Below are 20252 nucleotides of genomic sequence, written 5' to 3'. Positions count from 1 at the left end.
GCGAACAAGCAATCCTTCTCTTCGATGAAAAAGTTGAGTCTAGACTTAGGTTCTCCACTTATTCAACTGGAAACCGTCCTTAACGGACGAGCCGAAGCAGTCCCCTTCTGTCAGCACTCCTACTAAGGTTAAAGTCTTACCCACGGACACCAAACAGCCTCCGGGCAAACGGCCTTCTGGCAAAACAATGCCCCCGGGCAAATTTGAGGAAACCGCATCCAGGCAAACCGCCTTCTGGCAAAACAAAACCCCCGGTTGTGCCAAAGTTGAATTGAAAGAATCGTCTGGCGCATCACGGCTAATGGCAAACCAACGCACCGCCGGTATTCTGACAATCTCAACTCTTCAGCTCAAATGGCTTCAAAAAAGGCTCGGCCCGCAACGGCCAAGTCTTCATTTGCAGCCAAGGCTATCGAAGCCTATTGCTGAGGAGAAAGTCTTATCTACTAGCAACAAATAGCCTCCAGGCAAACAGCCTTCGGACAAAACAATGCCAAGGGAAAGGATCGTCTGGGGCATCTCTGGCTAAGGGCAAAGCCGCCGCGGTCTTCTGACGATCCCAACTCTTCCGCTACTCCTAGCTGTAAGGGCTGCATCCTTGCAAGAGATTACACTAAACTTTGAGTTGGCAGGTGCATATCGTAAAATGTGTCGAATAAACTTTGCCGACAAAAGCACGGACGAATGGCTCAGACAGTACTGCCCCTTCTTCAACGATGTATGAGAGGATGGGCGACTGACCCTGAAGAGTTTCCGAGCTATCATCGTGTAAAAAGTATTTTCTCCAGAAGAGGAGCGTAATGGTGCTGAAATCCTGCAATAATTTGGAGTCTACAACCTCCACTTGAATGCTATTAGGCAAAAAAGCAGGAGGAAAAGCCGATAAGCCGAGAAGTTTCTTCACTATCGGACTTCCTGAATCGGATATTAAGAAGATTCGGGAACAAACAGGTTACCGGCTCTACTACGGGCTTGGAACCATCACATTACAAGTATCAGCTCCAAAAACCATCGAAGGGGACGTATAGCCCACGGCGTCTTCATCTGAACCATAGATGAGATGTCATATCTCTCAGATAAATTTGCAGAATTATAAAGCATCCGACAGAAGTCAGTCAACTCGAAAAGTACAGGGAGTAACCGCACCAGGCGCAGAAGTTTTACCAACAAGTCAACAGAATGAATCCTTATACACATCGATGTTCATCCTGCCGATACAAAGAGGGAAATCTGATTTCCGACAGAATGGGCATATTGGAGCGATGGGTTGAGAATTTTGATGAGCTATTGAAAAACCAGGACATCGACGAGTTGGACAACTGAAGACGACGAACAAATACCGCCACTACCAAGCAAAGAAGAAACAGTTCGTGCAATCCACCGGCTTAAAAACCATACGTCGCCAGGAGTCGATGGACTTATAGTCGAATTGGTTAAATATGGAGGCGACCAATTACACCAAGCGGTTCATCAACTGACGCTCAAGATGTGGAACAGTGAATCAATGCCTGACGGCTAGCAACGAGGTATTATCCCTTCATCTTCAATTTCAAGCTTAGAAAGGCAAAGTAGTCTGGGAGAGCTCAAATCCGGAGAGTAGGGGGAATGGCTCAACTTAGTTACACCTTTTTTAGCCAGAAACTGCTGAACAACAGTGGCCGTATGCAACCGGGCATTATCGTGGAGGAAGCAAAAGTTACGGTCTTTCCATAATTCTGGCCTCGCACGTGCGGTACGTTTGCGCAAACTGATCAAAACTTGTTTTCCTAGGGATTGAGGAGTCATTGATTGTCGGACCTGACCAAATGGAGGGCAACTTGCTCCAACTCTTTATGGTCCATGGACTCCTGTTTTTGGGTTAACACTCAAAGTTAAAAAAAACCGTAGCCGTCTTCGTCTCTCCTTTCATTTTTGAACTGTGTGTGTTAACCCAAAAAAGTGGAGTCCGTGAACCATAAAGAGTGGGAGCAAGTTACTCTTCATTTGGTCCGGTCCGACATGAAATGGATAGGACTCCTCAATTCCTAAAAAGAAATTGTCTAGCTCCGACCAAGCTTTGATCCGAACTATGGGCGGATTTACGCTGAATATAATTCGTACCTTTGTTGTTTTACGAATTATACAAGGGAGCGTACAACACCTGCGAGCCGCTTCGGCCATGCTGTTCCCAGGGCAGATATGAGGCAGCGTCTGATGAGTTGCCTCTGTCCTGGTACGAAACAGTAGCTATCTTCGTCCCTCTTTTCATTGTTTGTAAAACTCGGCGTTGACGATCTGATCCTCCAGAACAAATTCATGGTGAATGAATCCTCTGCTATCGAAAAAAAGAATGAGTCTTCACTTTTGACTTTTAAAACCAACTTTTTTTGAAGGCACTCCTACTTTTGCTCATTTTTCTCTTTTTCAAATCTTCACGCAATATCCGTTAAATGATGGTTTTTGGGGATACCCGTTTCCTCCTCTATCAACCTACACGGGCGATGTTTTCGTCAACTTTCGTCACCTGGTCGACAACTCCTCTCTTCATCTTTCATGTTCTCTCTAGCGACGGTAAGCGCAACATACCAACGAAATGCTGTTGCAAGAGACACAGGTGATTCGTATTAGTTCGTAAGTTTTGGTACGGTGAAACTAGGCTTAACAGCACAAATATGCAGCGATAAGTCGAGAAAGTTTCAAGATCCCAGGAGCGGTTATTAATAATTTTCAAAGCATAGAAATCGATAGTTCCTTCACAATTAATTCACAAAAGTTGGCCAAAATTTTCGTCTCGATAGCATACAACCCCACTCTCAGTGCTCCTGCCTGGAATACCAAACTTGACCTCCTCCGATTCACAGTATTATCCACTACTCCCGCCCAGAGAGGAATCGAGTATAGCAGGAGAATCTCCAAACTCCTGCGATAAGCAGCCTGTAGCTAAATCACACCCCTCCAGTCTTACCAAACACAAAGCATCGTTTTCCTGTTCGATCTGGCGGTTGATGCGGATGATGTACCTGGGTCTACCCATAAATCCAATCCTTCAATCGTAGATACTGATCCATAACAAGAATTTTAGGAGGAACTTCTGGTGTCACAATATATTTCTCCGTATCTTCGCCGAAAAGTAACCAAGCTAGGACACCCACTTCACATCCAGCGCCTGAGATTCTAAATTGTTCCTCCCAGCGTTTTCAATGTGAAAAAAAAAATAACCTGGTGGCCGGCATATATGTAGTGCTCGCTTACTTCTAGACCATCCCTCCCACTAACGAATGCTGCACAAAGATTTCAAGTAGGGTTCGGTCCCTAGTTTTCATAAGTTCGTAATCTAACTCATTGAAACTGCTATTAGCCACCTACCAGGGGTGAAAATCCAACAAGTACGAATAGTCAAGTATTTAGGTTTGTAACTCGGCCCTAAATACTTCGGTAAAATGTTGATCATATTCCAGGGTAAATTCACGCCATGAACAAAACGTTCCTGATGCAGTTAGCGGAACTTTAGAGCATACGAGTTCCCTGCACCTGGTATCCATGCCTTCATAAGTAACTTTGTTTTAATTTAGGCGAAACGTTACTCCCTTATTTAGCTCAAAACAATATTAACGATATTAATACGGGTCGTTTTAATATCTAAGCAAGGTTGGTTGATCAAGGATCACCCTCATCATCAAAAGGGGGACCAACCGGTACCCGATCTAGGCCTGCCTTAATAAGGAACTCCAGACATCCGATTTTGGGCCGAGATCCACCAATTCGATATCGTTAAAAGTTGCCTGGCGTCCTGGCCTACGCCATCGCTCCATCTCAGGCAGGGTCTCTCTCATTTTCTTTTTCTTAGCAAGGGTATAACTGTACACGACCATGAGAGAATTCGGTATCCCGATGAAATTGATAAGACTGACTAGGCTGATCCTGATCAAAGTGCGAGACCAGATAAAAGCAACAGAATCACTGCAAGACTCTTTAATATCAACAACGGTCTAAGACAAGGGGATGCTCTATCATGCGTCCTCTTTAACCTGGCCCTGGAAAAAAAATGATCAAGGATGTTGAGCCCAATTGAAATTGAACTTTCTATAAAAGCCTATAAGGACCATATTTCTTCCCCTGTCTTTAATCGGAACCAAAGCGAAAAGCTTATCAATGATATACTCACACCCTTCCTTAAATCCTGTACAAAAGGACGAAGGGCATCAATTGTTTGGTAGGTCGTTGTGATCACACGATGGAAACGGCAAAATGTGTGCAAGCGAACATGATCATTCTTGTCCTTTCATATCTCACTACCGTTTTGGTCAAACCTTTTAAACAATCCTTTGGATACGGTTTCCCTATGCACCATATTTCCATTCATTCCAGGGAGGAGGAGAGTTTAGAAAACTGCGTAAGTTATTCGAATTTTAAGGAATATTGCAGTCAACAGATAATTTTTGTCTTATCTACTATCTTTCTTTCAATAGTTTCCACTTCTCCAATTCTGTATTAAGCAATCAAGAATAGCTTTGCTATCATAAAAATAAAGCGGGGATAAAATTTAAATCGCGTCGCCGTGGTTAATGAATAAACTGCCGACATCACTTTTTATTTGAATTAAATGGGGCTAACAGCTAAAGTGATGGACCGAGGCATTGCAGGAAGATCAGATACCGGGTCCAAGGGACTCAAAACAACATACATCCAGTTATTCTGATCGAACATGCATAGGAGGCCGCGGATGACGCGATCCTCAAAGTTGAAACATTCCATGGATTGGCCACTCGTAGAAATTTAGGAGACGTCTAAGAAGCTATAAACGAGTAGTATGGACCACCTATATCTATCTGGGCTCTTATCGGGTGGTCCTCACCAGCTATGCAGAGATAAATGGTATAAATATGACAAATCCCAAAAAGATAAGGAAGAATACAAATATGAGATCCATTTTTATCTTTTAGCAATCTATTTTCCATGACCTGACATCACCTTTCATACTTTTGACTACCAGGCAACGCGCGTCCAGAGGAGCGCATTAGGTAACATTTTTGACGTTTTTGCCTATAACTTCGGTTCAAAATTGTGGATTGGGGAAACAAATGAAAGTCGATTTGTCATTTCAAAATGAGCTGTCCTTCTAAATATGGAATGTTTGCCATCGACCCTCAAGTGGAGTACAACCCGTCAACCATACCCACCGTTTGCGGTCCTTGGCAATGTGCTGTAGCTCAGCCCAGGACTTCTCGAGAAGCATATGCTTTCTCCTCCACTCTATGATAGTAGTAGCAGCATTAGCAGTAGATTTACTATGGCATCCATTGCCACTTCCGTCTTCTGATCAACACGAATGCTTGGCCTGTATGGTCACGTAATTCTTCATCTTCTTTAGCCTTTATCCAATTCAGTACCGTGGGCAGCTCAACTCCGCCATTTTATTCACACCATGCTGGTCCCAAGTCCAGATAAAGGAGGAGGGTTTGGAGCAATGCACTTACATCTGTCATCAGTAAAAAAAGCTGAGATCAAGGAAGGAGATAAAGTATAATTAAAGTTATTCTACTATGCTAAATCCTGATTGATATTTCCCACGATAGGTTGATCAAAAAATCGCACTAATTGTGATTACTGCCATTTGACCAGCCTCGGGCCAAGGAACAAGGCCGCAAGATGAGCATCGGTCTTATCGCGAAATGGGCAAAGGTTTTTGACACAATGGACAGCGTCAGTACGCAAGAAAATAAGTCCGCGACATACAAATCAGTGCACGCTAAGACGCTGGTAAGACGAATGAACTCGCACTCCGGAAGAGTTGCATCGATATCTGTGATCTGCAAGAAACTCGATGATGTGGCGTCAAAAGCTGTGAGATGATACACAATTGAACACTCAGAACCGTGGGACAAAACTGTATAGACTTGTCAAAAGCCGACATAGACGCCCGCAAGATATCGAAAACTTCTCTTGTGGTAATGACGAAAATGGTGCTTTGCTTACTAACCTACGAGGATGCGATAGACAGTCGTTGGAAATACTTCAAGCAGATATAACCACTTTCAAAGAAAGTCGAAGCAGTTCAATCTGTCAAATCAAGAGGATAATGAGGCAATCAAACGAACAAAACCAAGTAAAGCAACAGACCCTGACGATTTCGCATCTGAACTCTGGAAAGCGGAAAATTGAATCCCAACATTTTGGCACAGTGACAAATTTCAACCTGCCAGAACAATAATCCTCCACTTATTATTGAGGACGTTGTGAATCCACATATTCGCGCACTCCCCTCAATACCACAATATTGCTACCGAACGTAGTATCTCTCAGCCAGCTAAACATGATGCTCAGCACCACATCAACACTACCAGCTCCCCAGAGGAGCGACCCTCAGCACCTTAGAAGCTCACTATTTATCTGTAAAAATTCCAACAGTCGTGGTCATCTCCACTTTATCTGGTCGCCAAGCCTCATGGCGGATGGCAAACTGGTGGAGATGGAATGGAATGGAGAATGCTCAGACGATTCCAGCCCGGTACGTCATTCCTCTCATTCAAGACCTGACCTATTACTTAGCAAACTTTCGTATTTCTCGACCTTGGTTTGCGACAAAGCATACCACCAAATCCCTGTAGCTCTTGAAGATATTTCACAAACAGCAATTTGGAAAACTTTCGGACACTTGGAGTTTATATGGAGGATTTTTGACCTGTACAATGCAGTGCGAACCTTCCAGAGATTTATCCACACTGTACTACGAAACTTGGACTTCTGTTTCGTCTACTTCGATGATGTTCTGGTCGCCTCCTCCGCCGAGTCAGAGCTTCGGTATATGTCGAGACCATTTTTAAAGGATCCTTTGGCCATGATCGTGCATACTCCTCAAACAGCAGGTGGAATTTCTGGATCACTTAATCACCCCTGACGGCGTAAAACCTCACCCAGAAAAAGTACAACCGATCACGAGCTTTCCCATGCCTAAGAAGATAAAATACCCCAGAGGGTTCTTAGGCATGGAAGACTATTACCGTGGTTTCCCGCCAAAACCCTCCTTAAAGTCTTCCTGTCTGAGTCTAAAACCAAGGAATCGAGGGAAGTTGTTTGATATCCAGAAACCATTCACGCGTTTGAGACCACCAAGCAGCAGCTGGTAGACGCCAGAATTTTGGCGCTCCTCTTCACCAGAAGGTGAATCATAGTTGGCGTTAAATTTCTTCTCGAAGCAATTAAATCCCGCTCAACGGAACTACAGCACCTAGATCGTAAGCTATTGACCGCGAAGCTGAACGTCATCGCTTGAAGGCAGGCTGTTCACCTTGTTCACGGACCATGGTAAGTAGCTAGGTATCAGTGACCGCTCCAAGGAGCACAATTAATGCTGTGGTGCACCGTGTCGATGCCACCAACTCCTAAGATTGTGACTGGTGTTATTAGAGAAAGGAGGCAGAGTCAATCCGGCTCAGATCTTCAGACCCCGCTCGTAGCATTTACAAAGGAAAGCAGCACTCCCACCCTGCAGCTGGAAATCTCTGAGGTTCCTAAAGAATGGTTTACCTTGTGTCCGTAGCCTGAGCTGAGCAATCGCAAAGGAAGTGCCTGAGGGTAGGATATGCCGAACCTGGCGGCACATCGCCGAAATCTTGTATGCATTTGCACGCGTCCGGTACAGGCAATCGGCCGAATCCTCCTTGACTTGGCACAGGTGGTAAGCCTTCACCATCTGAGCAGACTGCCAAGAGCAGAGCCCTCTATGTTCCTATGACCGAGAACCCAGATAAGGGTAACCTTGAACTTGCCACACAGACTGTTCAGCGCGTTTCTGCACTGCCCCATCATCCTGGAGGATGTCGTCGCTGAGTACAAGCCCATAATGGCCGCTTGGCTGTCAGTCAGAATGGCAATGTGACGCTTGGGGCTAGGACCATCACCCAGCAATCGACAGTATCGCCAATATTTCCGCTCATAAGCCTCTCACATTTGTATTACGACCTTCATAAACTAGTTATTTCGGACTTTGTCCGGAAAAGACAACTTAGTCCCCGACACTCTGTGTCTGTACATTCCACCCGCAGCCCAATCGGATGCTGGAAGCTTGGAATCGGACCCTGAAGACCGTCCGTCTTTGTTGCAGGTTTTGCCTTTCGTTTTGCTTGGCCTCGGCATAGCCATCCGCGAGAAGTGTGCTGCCCTGTTGATTTGTTATAAGGAGGGAATGTGTGGCGGCACATCGGAGGCAAAAACCACTACTGCATTACCGGTGGTGAAATCGCTTGCGTCGACGCGCTGTACTGCGGCCTGCACGAAGCTGGCGTGCGAACTTCCGTCATTCTTGTTCGCCGACGCAAACAGACCTGACTTTAAGGAAACTTGGAAAATTGCGTATTTGGTACGTAAGAAGCAAGTTGCTTTCCTGTGTAATCTTCATTGGAGGGAATTGTGGCTTCAAAGTTTAATGACCTGTAGAACAAAGCCTTAATAGACCCCGTTACCTCTTTAAAATCGTCAGTAAAAATATCCATCTGCGCAAACGACACTCTTTCCAATGTTTTTCGAGGACTTTAAACTTCTGTTTCGTTTACACAGATGGTGTTTCAATCGCCTCTTCTTCCGAATCTGGGCATTTGGACCATTTCGAGTGAATTTTTCAACGTCTCCTTAAGGCCGGATTGGTTCTAAGTGTAGAAAAATGCAAATTTCTACGATCTCATGTGAAATTTCTCGGAGACATGATTACCCATCACAGAATCCAGCCAGATGTCACAGAGCTTCAGAGCCTGAGGGCAAACTCCAAATACAATTTCAAGAAGTTTCCTATCTTCGGCTCAAACTCCTACTTACCCTGCGAGACCTCAGTAATGAGACCAAGGCGATATATTCAGGCCGCTTTTCGCAAGCGAGTATTTAACGCAGCTCACGGTCTGGCGCACCCAGGCATCCGGACAATGAACCGGTTAGTCACTGTGAAATATTTCTGGCCGTCCATGAACAAGGACATCAATTCTTGAGCCAGACAGTGCATCGCATGTCAAAAGTGTAAAACTTTGAACTTTGAACTTTAGGTATATTCCCCAGGTCCATCAAGCGCTTCCACACCATCCACGAGGCCCTCTGTCGACAGTGGATTCCACGCTTCCGTGTGCCGATGATCATCATCATTGACCAAGGAATGCAGTTTTAATCTTCTCTTTTCTCGGAGTTAGGAAAGCTGCTTGGCTTCAAACGCCACCGGACAACTGCCTACGACCTCTCAGTCCAACGGGATGCTCGAAAGATGACACAGGACGCTGAGGGCCGCTATAAAGTCACAAAATGATCCTTCTTGGTCGGAAATTCTGCCTGTCGTCCTACTTGGCCAACGGACAATCAACCACGAGGAGTCTGCTGCAAGCCCCGCCGAAATTGACACTCTCCCGTGACCCAGTTATCGACGTACTGTCGAACATAAATTCAACCGGCCTGTTGCATCTGCTTAGAGACGCCGTGAGTCGGATCAAACTACCGAAAACCATGCGAAAAATGTCCCTAGTGTGTCCAGCGATCTTGAGTTGCAGCCACCGTACGATGAATCTCACAAAATCCTGGAGCGAGGTCCGCACCACTTTAAAATCGACGTCGGAGGCACCGCTAAATTTAGCCACGAGGCTGCCTTCTTCTTCGAGTTACAGTCGACGAGTGCGGACAGATTTTAGTTGTGCTTTATTAATAAAATAGATTTGCTGCAAGGTTTAAATCGGACTATGAAGGCCTTCCGTCCCCTACTTACAATTTTGGTCTTTCGTTTCGCTTGGCCTTCGCATAGTCACCCGAGAGAAGTTTGCTGCCAACCTTGCTTATCTTTTGTACGGATAGAATCTTCGTTTCCCAGGTGACCTGCTCCTCGACAATATTGTTCTGCTTGCTACGGGGGATTATTGCCAAATTGAATCCGCCTCAACCACCTCACCAAGCGCAACCAATGGGCAACACTCCTAAGGAACTCGAATTCTGCACCCACCCCCTGGTGTGGACTAACGCTACCCGGAGCTGATACAGCCACCATAGGCGAACCCTTATAAAGTCTTTGAGGGCGAAGAGGACTCGTTCAGATGTTGGTAACAAAGCCAAAAGGGTATCCCTAGCCAGGCTGAACGCCTTTCTTCAAAGAGGCAATCATTCCTAGGAGAAAAGGTCAGCCTCTGCGACCAAGTAACCATGCTGAAATCTATTGGTTTCAACTGGGCACAGAGTGCTGTGGCAGACTGATACTCGATATCCACTTCACATTACTGTCATCACCCAACTAAACAATGAGTGCTCCCGGCGAACTCGCTGACCTTTTTTCATTCAACCAAGGAAGATCACAGACAGCTATGAGATTGTTCAATGAAAGGAAACTCTGCTCATTCCGTTCTAAGCAGTTGCCGAGCGCAAAGCATTTTTCATTTGATATTGCTTAGTTTTAGTATGTAGTTTTGACTGGACTAGAAGTCAGTATTACAAACATGAGCACGAGAAGCAGATAAATTCTCATCTAGTACCGGAAGAAAAGTGAATGGAAAGTGAGGCGGTGTTCTTGAGAAAGACCCCACATAACAGTCTGGTCGAGAAGAGCTCCAAACAATAACGGAGCCAGTGGCCAGTATAAAATAGACCAGATATACCTCCATCATGCGAGAGCTGCATTTGCGGTAATCGCAAAGGCAAGTTCCAAGGAGAACATTGGAATAGTGCTGGTTCAAGAGCCCTGAGTGTAACGGGGGAGATTCGCGGTCTGCAAAGAGGAAGCATGCAGGTAATTTGAGACTCCTCTTTTGAAAAACCAAGAGCTGGCATAATTCTTAAACGTAATTTAAAATATATGTCTTTCAGAGTTCCTGAGCGGGGATCTTGTGGCTATCCAAGTTTCATTGGAAGCCGGGAAGAGCAGGGAGGAGCAGGAGTTGCGGCATCGAGATACTTCCCAGGAGACGAAATCCGGGCTCGACCGGAACAAGTCGCAAAACTGACGAAGTATTGCGAGAAGAGGGCGTTACCACTTCTGCTCGGCTGCGATTCCAACGCCCATCACGAAGTCTGGGGAAGCAATGACACCATTCGAAAAGGTTAGAAATATATAACTTAGGGAACACTCCAATATTTGTGACCAGCACTAGACAGGAGGTACTAGATATAACATTAATTCTGGGCATTGCATGCCAGAAGTGTAAGATCACAAGGCATGTTAAAAAGAAAGTGAGTGTATTCCCTAGACCAGCAAAACGCTGCCACGCGATACATCCCAACATTACAGTGAGACTCACACGACTGCAAGTATTACCTCACGATTATTGATCTACCTCTGAAGAACATAACTGTGCTGAGAACCTCGGTCGAGAGTGGATTCCGCACTTGGTCTCCCGGCCCTATATCACAGAACAAGAGATGCAGTTCGAATATGGTCTCTTCTCGGAGTTCGGAAAACTGCATACCATACGCAGTCCAATGGGATGATAAAAGATTGGAATCGCACCTTAAAGTCTATCCGTCCTGGTTGCAGGTTTTGCCTTTGGTTTTGCTTGGCTTCCGCATACCCGCAAGGAGGTTGCTGCCAACCCTGCTGATCTGTTATACGGAGAGTATCTTTGGCTCCCAGGTGACGTGGTGCTCGACAAGAGACGAGACTGTTCTGCGTACTACAGGGTGTTATTGACAAATTGAATTCGCTGCAGCCATCTCGCTTCGTCCAGCCAAGGATCACCAGTCCTAAGGAGTTTGATGTCTGCACCCACGTCCTGGTGAGGACTGACGCTATTTGGAGGACAATACGGCTACCGTAGAAGAACTCCTATACAGTCCTCGTTCAGACTAGACGTTGGGGGAAAACCCCAATAGGGTAGTCTTAGCCTGGCTGAAGCCTTTTTTTCAGAGGGGACGGTATCTTCACCCTTTCTTCAAAGGGGCAAACATCTCTGCGAGGAAGAACGTCCGTTTTAACGCCCGCCAGTCAGTGTCTGCCACCAAGTAACCATGCCATGGATTTGCTCTCCGAAATCCCTTGGTTTCAGCCGAGTGAGGAGTGCTGTGGCAGAACGATATTTGGTATCTACTTCAAATCCCTGTCATCCCCCCGATTGAACAATGAGTGCTCCCTGCGAACATGTTGATAACCTTCTTCTTGTCAACTAAAGAGAAACGTGGACATGCATGAGATTGGCCAGAGAAAGGAGACTCTGCTCCAAACAGCACGGGGAAAAGAGTAGATGAAAAGTGAGCTGGTTCTCGTGGATAAGGAGCCACAAAACATTCTGGTAGAAGTCAGGGGTAGTTCCCAAACCTCTCACCTTCCAACCTTCCAAAAATCTAAGTGTAATCTTGCGGTATTTCTAGCGATAAAATTATTTTAAAAAAACCCATTCATATAAGAAAACAGGAGAGACTAATAATGAAGGCAATTCCAGATAACACAGACGAAAGGACAAAGCCTGATTCCAAGGGAGTGAAAGAAAATTCAGTTTAGAACGTGGCAAGAGACTGGCTGGGGTTCATAGAAAGGCTAAAAGGAGCGCATTCAAGTAATACACTCCCATTTTCCTCCCGGATTCAGGATTCAGGTAGACAATGCAGGGACATAATCAGGTCGAACAACTCCGAGAAATTTATGGTTGTCTCGGCCTCACCCTTCCTAGTTGTGTACTAGGGAACAGGGAAACAAAGCGAGCTAGCTCAAGGAGCGCCTTCGGTAGTTAAGGGTGGACGTGTTATATCTCCCGATTGCAGACAGCAAGCTGAGAGTCTGTAGCAGGCATTGCTATGTGACCTTGTAAAGAAACGATTTGCAACCCCGTCTTAGGGGGTTAGCTGACAGTGTCTTGTATTCAACGAGTGCAAAGCAAACTTCAAAAATCAAACTACAAAACTGCGACAAACAAATTATTATTCAACAACACCCGATCATCGTCAATATCGCACGGCATTCCAGCAAATCACACAAAACGCCGACTGACCGCTTTTCGCCGTGTATCAGCGACCGACATTGTGCGCTCGCCAGCATGCCAGGTGCTTCGCTGGCCCGCTCCCCGGTCGATTTCCGTGCAGGGCGCAAGCATTCAATCAGTTCGGATTAGACAACGTGGAATTCGAGTAATTTTAGGTACAGTTGTGAGTTAAGACTACGTGAAAGGAAGGTTCATGCAACGGAACTTAACAACTCGTCTATGTACAAAACAACAGTGCGGCAGGCAGGCAGGCATCCGACAAATAAACACACACAAGTCGCACACAAAAATACGCTCAACACCGAACACAAGAGCGGCACGCATGGGAAGAAGTCTTCTGCAGAGTTCGATCGGGAAAGGTGAAATGGTGAAATGAAGTCGGCGGAAAACTCTTGCGAGTCCGCTAGACGTGCCAGCGGCCGGGCAAGAGAGCCGCACCTGGGGAATCACAGTTAGCCCGTGAGTTCCGCAGCAGATTTGCCCGATCGATCTGTGCATCAGCTCCGGCCCGTCTGGGTACTTACTTTGCGGTTCCCGTCCGAATGATCGGAATGCGCTTGCTTCCCGTCCAATGGGCTACACACCTCTTCCTTGTTCGCTGGCCAACGTGGTCCGTGTCCACTCCGCCAATTAATTACACCGAAATGCAATCGCACCAGCCTCCCTGCCGCCGTGCACACACGCTCCACCGAAAATACACAAATTCCGTGACCAAGTACGCGAGGCGATGACTGCTTTCGAAAACCAGCCACCGAAGAGCCAGAGACGCCCCAAATTCCCGTACCTTCTTTTTTTCACCTTTTACTCGGCCGACTTGAGGTTGATTTCCTCGGACTTTTTGGACGAGCTCGCGACGGGCGGCTTCTTGCTTTCCGGCCCAATCCTCTCTGCCGTTCGATGGATGATTACGAGTCCTCCCGTTCACAAGGCAAACGACACCAAAACACTTGACAACGCACTGGCCCCGACAGCAGACAAGAAAACGAGACCACTCAAAACTCCACCCGAATCCAATGAAGCTGCAAAAACCGCGAGACAAACCAATGCAAATTGCAAAGCGGAAGCGCAAGACCAACTACAGGTTTTCCCGACAATTTCCAACAAAATCCTCTACACTTGGACGACTGCGAAAATCGAACCAACCTCGAAAGTTTTCATTTGAGTCAAATCTTTTCAACGGATCGCGGCCAGAACAAAACAAAACATTTTGGCATTTCACAATCTCAACGACGAAGACTCCGATTTTCCCGATTCGCACAGCGCACGACGTCGACAATTCACTAAACACTCGATCGAAGGCGAAATAGAAATGAATGAACCGCTCCGACAGGCCAAATGCGACATGAAACGATGAAAACGTCCACGATGAGTGGTCCAGTTGGATTGAGTAAAGAAATTTCCCCCATTTCCCGTGAAATGTTGACGGCAGAATTTCAAGAAGTTTTTGTCACTTGTATGTTGGCACCAGTGGGATTGTTGTTGTGCCTGGAGGAGGATTCTAATACAAAACATGCAGGTCTGACATTTGGACTCAAAGAAATTCTTGAATCAATTGGAACGAACTTCTCAACCAGTCTGTTGTGTGAACAAACGTCCGATTTGCACCAGATAGAAATTGGCGGGCAATCTGAATGTCATACGTCACAGAAATCAAAACAATAAATTCAACAGATTTGAAAACGCAATCTAGTTTGGTGATTTGTGATATATTTTCCTTCCTCATTATATTGTGAAAGCGGGTCCTTCAAGGTAAGTGCCACGAACTTTTCAAATTTCGAAAATCAAGAGGGTAACAATGGATTTTTTGCTGATTAAAGTGCAACAAGTGCGTTAATGGGTCAATTATTTGGTGTGGGCTGCAATTATGCTGACCCTTGCTATTATGCAGGTAATTTCGTCGCTATAACACATATTTTAGTTCATTCTCAGAATGGTCTGTGAGCGATTGCAATTTTTTATGAAATTTTTACTCAATTTTTCTTTTCTCCGAATCAGAATGTACTTTTGAGAAAAGAGTGAATGAAGTTCTGAGATATTCCTTTGTTTGGAAGATAAAGTAAATCACATCGGACACCGACGGCAGACATATCCAAGTGTCCAGAAAAGGAATAAAAAGGGTTCCCTCCCAGGACTTGCCGAGACGTTCGCACTTCTCCTCCACTGTTCTGCGCCAAATGCGCTTCGGACGACCCTCCCGTCGATTATCTTGTGAGAGTTGGATACACTGCATGGCGTAGCAAACAATGCAATTGTCGCCCCTTTCTAATGTGTGACCTATCCACTGCCACTTTTGTCTTCCGATCACAGTGCATACGAGTACCAGGCCTATGTGCCGACCAAATTCTTGCTTTGAGATAGTATCAGGCCAGGATACCGAAGATACGACGTAGACGGGTTTGTATTCACGATGGCTTGGAGCTTTTGAGCGACAAGCCCGAATGGCGGAACTACATCGGGCGCGTGTGGGATTCACACCCACTAAAAACCACCCCCGGTCTCTCCAGCCCCAGCCCCGCGGGACCACCGTTCAGGTATTACTTCGCGGGATAGGTTTGCTCTTAGGCACTCATCCTTCTTCTTTGTTCCTTCAGCAACTCCTCCTGCATTTGGATGATTGCGGAGCTAACCGCAAGCCACTTCTCCTCGGATTCCAGCATCTCAGTAACTAAGCTCTCCGGGGTCCCGCTCCTGCCCAGCACCTGGTTTAAGCTCCTTCTCTCCATAGCAAATCGTGGGCAGTGAAACATCACATGCTCTGGATCCTCCGGTATGCCATCGCATCTGGGACAGTTCGGAGAATCATCCAACCCAAAGCGGTGCAGATACTGCCTGTAGCAACCACCGTGTCCCGTGAGGAACTGGGTAATGTGGTAGTTGGTCTCCCCATGTTTTCGCTCAAGCCACACCCTAATGTTGGAAATAAGCCTGTGCGTCCACCGACCTTTCGTAGACTCGCCCCGTCTGCGTTGCCAGAGATCAAACGACTCTGATCTTGCCGCATTTCTACGCTATGCATGCCCCTCCATATGTCTTGCATTGTACAGGACACTCATTTCTTCGGCCAGAACGTCAACCGGGATCATGCCTGCCACCACCAATACTGCCTCATCTGATGTGGTTCTAAAAGCACTGCAAACCCTCAAAGCCATCCGCCGGTAAACCGAGTTCACCTGCTTCCGTCTCTGAGAGCTTGCAAGCGCCTCTGCCCACACAGGCGACGAGTAGAGCAGGATGGAGCGCACCACTCCGGCTAGCACCAATCTCCAGCAATGTTTCGGTCCACCAATATTTGGCAACATTTTTGCAAGTGCCGTGGTGGCACTGGCTGCCTTTTGGCAAGCATACTCTAGGTGTTCCCTAAAACTCAATTTGGTGTCAATTATTACCCCCAGGTATTTGATAGCCGGCTTTGATACGGCCGTATGTCCACCGACCTCCACTTTTACAGTGTTATTTTTCCTGCGTTTCGTTATCAAGACCGCTTCCGTTTTCGCGTCCGCCAAGGTCAGCCCGGCCTTTTCTAGCCAGGACTTTACCGCTCTCACTGTTTCCGTTGTGTAAACCTCCACATCTTCTGGGTGTTTTGCTGCAACAACCACAGCTAGGTCATCAGCAAAGCCGACAATCGTAGTCCCCTCTGGGACGGGAAGAGCAAGCACCCCATTATACATGATATTCCACAACAGGGGACCAAGTACCGATCCCTGTGGTACCCCGGCTGTGACAATGTACTCTTTGGGGCCCTCATCCGTCCCGTACCAGAGAGTCCTCTCTGAGAGGTAGTTTTCCACCAAATTCGCTAAGGATCCGGGGACACCTATGTCAGCCAACGCCCCTTTAATTCTATTCCAGTTGGCCGAGTTGAATGCGTTTTTGACATACAACGCCACCGCGGCACAGCAGCCGCCAGAAATTAGTGCACCTTTTGCCAGGTTTACCACCATGCCAATTGCGTCCACCGTAGAGTGGGCGCGTCGGAAACCAAACTGGCGTTCCGACAAACCATTGCTGGCTTCGACGATGGACAGGAGTCTGTTGTAGATGACTCTCTCCATCATCTTCCCCATTGTATCCAACAAGCAGATAGGACGATACGACGCTGGGTTTCCAGGTGGCTTGCCAGGCTTCGGAAGCAACACCAACTTTTGCTTTTTCCACTGGGCAGGGAATATTCCTTTTTTTAGGCACGCCTGGAAGGTGTTGGCGAAAAGGTCGGGCCTAGTCTTCACTGCCAGTTTCAAAGCTCGGTTGGGGATGCCATCCAAACCTGGGGCCTTGTTGTCACCGAACCTACCACATATTTCCCCCAGCTCCTCCACAGTTACAGGCGGTATTATGCCGTCATTTAGCTGGACAAAAATTTGCCTTCCCCTATTTTCGTGGTGAGGGAACAGAGTGGTAACAATCTGTTTCAGGAGGCGCGGACAGGTCACCTGGGGTGATTTCCGCAGCCTTTTCATCACCACTCTGTAAGCCTCGCCCCAAGGGTTTATGTCGGCATGGTCGCACAGCTATTTGAAGCAGTTCTTTTTGCTCCTCCAAATGGCTTCCTTTAGGCGGCCACGCAATTGCTTGTGTGCCTCCTCTCGACCGTCGCCACCGGGTTTTCCCCTGAGCCTCTGGCAAAGCCTCCTTGCCCGAAAACATGCGGCTCGCAAACTTGCGATTTCGTTGTTCTACCAGTAGTTGGGTTGCCTACTGGGGAGCAATCGCCTTCTGGGCATAGTAGCATCGCATGCTTCCGTCACCCATCGAGTGATCTGCGTGGCTTTCTCTCCAGCCGTACCATTCAGGGATATGTCGGATTTGAGCACCGCGGAAAACGTGTCCCCCTCGAAAGCTTTCACTGTCCAGCCAACCATACCACCCGGCATTCTGCGAGAACTCTTTTTCGAGCTCGATCCGCTCTTGATCTCTATGCAGATTGCCTGGTGGTCGCAGTGAGTATAGTCCTCACTGACATGCCAAGCGATTCTATTGGCTAAAGTGGCACTCACGTATGTCAGGTCCACTATGGACCCCAGGCCCCTTCCCCGGAAAGTGTACGAAGACCCAACATTCGCCAGCACCACGTCCAGCTCCGCGAATGCCTCGAGGAGAACACGTCCCCTGACATTAGTTATCCGGCTGCCCCATTCAAGAGCCCACGCATTGAAATCGCCTCCTATTATGATCGGCCAACGTCCTCTTGCATCCAAAACAAGAGCAGCAAGCATCCGCTCATACTCGACGAGTGTAGCGCTGGGTGGAGCATAGCAGCTGTAGATGTGGATGCCCTTCACCTTCGCTCTGATGAAGCCCTCCTCCGGGTGCTCCATTATTTCCTGGAAGGCTTGTTCTCCACAAGTCCACAGCGCTGCTTGGCCCGTTTGGTCTTTGACCCAAACGCTACCACCGTGGTTTCGGTATGGTTCACTTAGTATGGCCACATCGATGTTTTTCTCGCGGATGGTTTGCGCGAGTAGATCCTGCGCCGCCTCGCAGTGGTTGAGGTTGATTTGTATCAACCTCATCTGCGATTTGTGCTAAGGGCTCTTCTGTATTCCGGGCACCTGCTGCTGCCCGCAATGTGCCGATGGTCCACACCCTCCTTTCCTTTGCACAGTAGACAATTTGGGTCAGCTCCGCAGTCCTTGGTGATATGGCCTTCCACTCCGCATCTCCTGCATTGCTTTGACCTGTCATTTGGGTTAGTGCATGCCTTCGCAATGTGACCAAAGCCAAGGCATCTAAAGCACCGTTTTAACGCCACCTGTTCCCTAAGGTGACACATAACCCAGCCTATTCTCACTCACCCTGCTGCTAACAGTTTGAGTGCGTTCTCTACTAGTAGGCTGATGATGGCGGTTTGTGTTCCCCCATAGGCTTTCCTTAGCGTTTTCACCACTGACTCTTGTAGTTCGGCAAGATCGAACTGTTTCTCCAACGCTTCGCGAACCTCCTCCTTCGTCGTGATTTCATCTATATCTTTGCAGATTATAGTGATCTCCGGCCTGCTAGCTCTTATGTCGGCTTCCTGCTCTAATGTCTTCCCGATTTGGCTTAAGAATTTGTCCGCGGTTACATCCTTGGATTTCTTAAGTTCCAACATAAGATCTCCCTTCTGGGACCGTCTAATGCGGCTGACATTGTCTCCCAAATTGGTGAGTTCGGGGTCTGCCTTCATTTTCCTGAGAATGTCGGCGTATGACCCTTCGCCCCGTTTGGAAATGAAAATCACCTCCGGTCTAATCTTCCTCCGATAATTTCTTTTCCACGGTTCTACCTTCCTCCAAGCTTCTGCATCCGCCTTTGAAGGTTCAATCTCTTTTCTCGAGGTAGCCACTGCAGTATTTTCACTGGCAGCTTCAGACGTACTTTTCATGAACCCCGCCTTTTTGGGAGTTGAGTCCTTTTTTCTTTTCGGGGTTTGCTGGCCTGTTGAGTCAATCAGCTTCTCGCGCAGCCTCTTCCCCGGTTTTGAACCGGCGTTACTTGAGTTGCCTGGATCACTTTCCCAATCGACGACTTCCCTACTCGCTCATCCTGGGCCTTGCCGTACGTCAAACGGATGCTTCTTATCATGGCCCTTATATTTTGGTGAATGTTCCTGCGCTCCTTTATAAACTCACACAGCTCCATGATCTTTTTACCGAGGGCAGTAAAGGCAGCTCCAGACTGATCATTGCCCAAAACATCGCTCGAGTGAATAGGCGTCAGTGATTCTTCCACATCAAAGACTCCCGCTATAGGCTTCCCACTGGGGGTAGCGATCGTGGGGGTTTGTGCTCGTGTGGGAGGGGATCTGCGAAAAATCGAGCTCCTTCTGAACGGGTCCATCACTGGAGCCAGTTCAAGTTCCTCCCGTACGCTTGTAACATTAGATGCCACAGTAGCCAAGGTTCCCACTACTGAGGCAATGCGGTCGTTGGATATCGACGGCCGGGAGCCCGCTTGCTCACTCCCAAAAACCGCCGGTACTGGGTTTCCGAAGCCCTGTTTTGCCCTGCTCATGCAGTCTTCTAATTTTTGGGTTTGAATGGTTTACAAGTTTATTGAAAAACCGCTCCGTAATGTTGAGAATATATTTTCTAATGGGGTCTATATTTGCTCGCCGGTATACTATGGCGTTCCTGCCGCACTTCTTAGTCTCCCAATTGTAAGACAATCCAGTGCAATGTCTTAATACACGGCCTTCGAAAGAAATGCATTTATCCATAGCTTTCGAAAAGCAAGTGATCCACGAAGGGGCTCCATAGCATATGATGGGCCTGATGAGGGTCTTATATAGGATCAGCTTAGTTTTGGTGCTTAGACCCACTTTTTTGCGAAGAAGAAAGTAGATCTTGCGCAATGCACCATTTGCTT

The 20252-nt window shown here is 47.2% G+C and overlaps 2 protein-coding genes across 4 annotated transcripts in view; one reads left to right on the top strand and one right to left on the bottom strand.

Annotated features, from left to right (window-relative positions):
• LOC119660668 (serine-rich adhesin for platelets) overlaps positions 1–14257 on the bottom strand; it is a 103267-nt gene extending 89010 nt beyond the window's left edge. For all 3 annotated transcript variants that reach the window (XR_005248760.1, XM_038070559.1, XM_038046466.1), the window contains exon 1: positions 13430–14257. The gene's annotated coding sequence lies outside the window, so the exon portion shown is untranslated. The remainder of the gene's footprint in view (positions 1–13429) is intronic.
• A 281-nt stretch (positions 14258–14538) lies between these two features.
• Positions 14539–20252, top strand: part of LOC119646914 (protein MCM10 homolog) — a 37481-nt gene continuing 31767 nt past the window's right edge. The window contains exon 1 of the mRNA XM_038047960.1: positions 14539–14654. The gene's annotated coding sequence lies outside the window, so the exon portion shown is untranslated. The remainder of the gene's footprint in view (positions 14655–20252) is intronic.

The sequence above is a fragment of the Hermetia illucens genome, chromosome 1, assembly GCF_905115235.1.
Source record: "Hermetia illucens chromosome 1, iHerIll2.2.curated.20191125, whole genome shotgun sequence".
Lineage (NCBI taxonomy): Eukaryota > Metazoa > Arthropoda > Insecta > Diptera > Stratiomyidae > Hermetia > Hermetia illucens.
Note: the sequence above shows the minus strand (reverse complement) of the source record. Positions and strands in the feature narration are given on the sequence as shown.